Source organism: Ruditapes philippinarum, unplaced genomic scaffold, assembly GCF_026571515.1.
Source record: "Ruditapes philippinarum isolate M1 unplaced genomic scaffold, ASM2657151v2 ctg3313_1_1_1_1, whole genome shotgun sequence".
Lineage (NCBI taxonomy): Eukaryota > Metazoa > Mollusca > Bivalvia > Venerida > Veneridae > Ruditapes > Ruditapes philippinarum.
The window spans coordinates 42,001-46,564 of record NW_026852598.1 but is presented as its reverse complement, the minus strand read 5'-3'; positions in this window follow the sequence as shown (position 1 = coordinate 46,564).

Here is a 4,564-nt window from a genome sequence, read left to right as displayed (position 1 = left end):
ATCTTGGTTAAGTTTTTTTGTACCACCTCACTTTATTTCAAAACCATTGGAGGTATTGCTTTGAAACTGACCATACTTGTTTACCATCACGACCTTCATCAACAGACAAGAGGACATAACTCTGTCAAGGTTTTTGACAGAATTATGCCCCTTTTTGACTTAGAAAATACATTGAATATGGGTAAAATCCACTTATTGCCTTAACCCTTTGAGATATTGCTTTGAAACTTTTAATGCTATTTCACATCATTACCCCCATCTGTACGCAAGAGAAGGTAACTCTGTCAAGGATTTGTTTTAAAAATTAAGGCCTTTTATCGACTTAGAATCTTGGTTAAGTTTTTAGTACCAGTCCACTTTTTGACTGAACTGTTTGAGATATTAATTTGAAAGTTGGAATACTTGTTTACAATCATGATTCCCAAACATGTCCAGGAGAAGGTAATTCTGTCAAAGATTTTATTTGAATTATGGCCCTTAACTGTCAATGTTTTGTATTATAGGCAAGCACTAAAAAAGTCGAGCGCGCTGTCTTACGGACAGCTCTTGTTCCTTTTATAATTAAAACTCGTGTCATCTTTTCTGTCTGTTAAGTGTCACTTGCCAAATGGGTCATATGGTTTGGAATAAATTTATATAGGTAAAGTGAAAAAATACCAGTGAGTCTTTAAGATAAAAAAGCACCAACGTTTATTGAGTTTACTCAATTATATAATGAAAATGCATGCCTCACTTTTGTTGTTGGATTTGTTATAAATATTCAAACATAAGATATGTATATATGTATAATATGTTTTTCTTAATTTGTGCTTTCTATTTTAGTTTGGATTTCTTAGAATGGTTCAATTTGTTTACAAAATAATATGTGTTGGCATGTTTAGAAATATTATTAACATTCCTTTAGATAACATATTTAGATATTTACTTCGTGACAAATTATTTTGATTCGTAAAATTTTGAAATTCTTTTCAGTCTGTAAAGCAGTCAAATGGCAATTTTGCAAATATTTTTAGGTCAAAGTGAAAAAAAAATGCAGGAGTAATATAGTCAATAAAAAAACACCAACGTTAGATTACTCATTTTAATGATACTGCTTCTGGTTTGGGATTATTTAAATTTAATCTAAACGTGATAATATAATTAATTCTTTTTTCGAAATTTGGACATTTGGGAAATATCTTATGATGTTTTAATTCACAAATAAAAGTTGGAATTTAGAATAATTATTTTCCCGTTAAATTACATTTTAATATTTACTTCGTGCGGATTTATTTCGGAAATTTTAGAAACTTGATTGTAGCAGTTCAGAAGCCAAATTAAATTTGTTGACAAATTTTTAATAGAAACAGGGTTAATAGAAGTTACACATTTTAAGACTTGAAGGTTCATTGTTAATTTAAGTAATTGGTGATTATAGAAAGGCTATCGAAAATGCGTTTATGAATATACTATAAATACCTCTTCACTATATAAGTACATGGGATTATTATTTACACAAAAATTATCTTGGAATGAGGCACATGAATAATTAGCTTGCCAAGCTCAAAGAGCACTTAATGCCATACGTTTCCAGAAACCATTTGGTTATTTTTAAATAAAGGATTTTTTCAAAATTTTTGATACTTGTATCAAACTAATTTTATGTTGACGTTTCCAAGTATGGGGAATTTTGTATAAATTTTGACATGTACGACAAACAACAAATATGTGTGTTAGAAGAATGTGCATGCCTTCCTATATGCATTACATATAACAAAAAATGTTTACGTTACTGGTGTAAGTTATTACAAATGCCGTCTCACAAAATAACCAAAGCAATGCTATCTAATGTTGTATGCTCTTGATAACGCTGGAAGAAATTGTTGGGCAACAAATGTTAAATTACTTTTATTCATATGTGGATTTAGATATGCATGGATATCACAAACTGTTGGTGATTGTAAATTGTTTATTAAAATGTTTGGAAACAGATCGATATTTTGTCTTACTCAGAACTGGCATGATATTATAAATAACTTAAATAAATAACATCATTGGTACCATCTTAAGATTTTCCTAAATGTTGAATGATATAAAACATAAAATTGCATTACCAAAGTTTAGCTGTTCAAACTATAAATTATACATATAGGTAGGCAGACATTTAAATATTTCATACAATGATCGTTTATGTACTACTTGCTTAGAAAAGAACATTAGATGCATAGACTGTGAATATCATGCATTTTTCCATTGTTAAAAAATTAACGATAATAACAATTTATATCTATTTAACTGGTATAAATTCTAGAACTAGTGTAGAAAACTTCTATAATTTGTTATCAACATCTAACAAATGGAAGCTTGAAAAGTGCATTTTACAAATTCAGCAGGTTAAGATTAAGCTTGCAAATATGTACAGTCTTACCAGTGACAGTATTGTCGGCTGCTCAAGTTTTATTTATTTTTTTTCTTGCAGCCCATCACATTAACTTATATATTACAAGAATGATAAGTCGTGTGTACATTGGCAAAATGTCCCCAGGTTAATATTTGCAAACATCTCCATTTGAGCATTATATTTATGATATAAAACCATAAAAAATTGAGTTACAGGATCTTTAATTAGGGCTAAATAATCGAATGTTGTTTATAGAACAGAACAGAACAAAATCTTTATTTGTAGACTTGAGCTACTATGTATATATAGTTAATATGACAATGTATTTAATTGTAAATATGTTTTGCTCTCCAAATATGAAGGAAATAAAAGTATCTATCTATGTTGTAACAGAAGGGGAATCACACAGTCACTTTCCTTGCGATATGTCCTGGACGCATGTATGTGGTCGCTTGGTCGGAAATCTCATATAAAATGACAATGTTTTCATAAGTGTTTCGGCATAGAATAAACACTTACTTAAAGTAAATTGGTCTAAAATGGAAGGTCTGTAATGCAATAAGTTATAACGTTGGTAGCATTGAGTATCAGTCAAAACAATAAAACATGAAATGTTGATATAATTGATGTGTGAAATACATGATTCGATATTACATATATTTTCATAGCAGATAATATATGTTCCAAAATAAAATATTTTTATTCATCACATAAATGTTAATACTAAATCACGTAAAACTGTATCAACATTGTCTTTTCAAGTAATATTTTATAAGAATATCTAAATGATACATTTCTATTTATTTTAACAATATTTGAAATATGTGCTCATTGTAGACCAATCCACTTTAAAGCAAACGATGGAGAAAATTAAATAATTGTCACCTTTAAGTTTACGAAAAAAGTGTATTTATAATTGATTGTAATTGATAAGAACTGATTTCGATTTCAAGATTTATGCAACTTGATAAGAACATGCGTTATATAAGGTAAGAATTTCAAGTAATTACACTTACATGTAACAGGGCCGTCTGTAAGTAAAATGTTAGCGAAGTTTTGAAATGTACTCTTAAATCAGTTCGATAAATATGTAAGTGGTAAAACTGTAACCGCGCTGTAAAATGGGTTGTCTTATAAAGACACGTGATCACGCACATGGCCAATTATCTACAATCATTAGAAACTCTATATACCATTGAAATTTATATTAGAAATTGTATTCCAAATGTCAGATACATAATTATTAGTACCATTCGTTCACGATTTGAATGTTTTCACTTATTTAAGAAATGTAGAGAATAATTGGTATATGTTTCATTCATTAGTTTTGAAATGGTCATAATTTATGTCATATTATTACTATATGCCAAATTGCTGAATAAAAACTTACTTAAAAATGTAAATACTAATACATGTATCTTTTAAATGAAAAAAATACCTAGTTATCTTTATCTTGTTAGAAGTCTTGTTAAAACGTATTTTTACAACCGTTTTTTTTCTTTCATTTTATAATGTTTACATAATTACAAACACATTGCATATGTTTGTTATTATACATTAACATACAAATGATGCCGACGGTGACTTTGCTGCCTACAGAAAAACATTAAAAGCTAGGATGATCACAGACCTAATATATCAAAACCAGATGATTTATATATCCAACTACGCCCCTACTGTTTTATATTGTGCCAGTCTTACATTATATTTCTTTCATAATGTATTTTCTTTTCGTACGTAAACGTAACTTAATTAGTTATACAGGTAAAGTTCATAATAGTCTCTTTAAACTACAAAGTGCTGCAATAAGTGAAATATTGAACTGTTGTAAGGCTATAGTAACTGTAAAGTGTTGTTTCTTGTCAAGGAAAATGAAAACAAGAAGACGAGGAAGAAAGAAAAAAACTTTGTTAAAGTTTTATTGTTTCAACGCAACTGTTCCACATTTTGGAAAATGTAGCACTGATGCGTAAGCAAGGAACATTTGTTAGATAAATGCCCACCGGAATATGACTAAATACTATAAATCAAAATTATACACATATAACACAAGAACAGCATTGAACAACCTGTTACACTAGTTACATTAATTTCACAAAAGGTATATTAATGACATACATCAAGCCCCGGGGGAATGATACAACAGACACACCATATACAGTTAAACCTGTATACATGAACCTG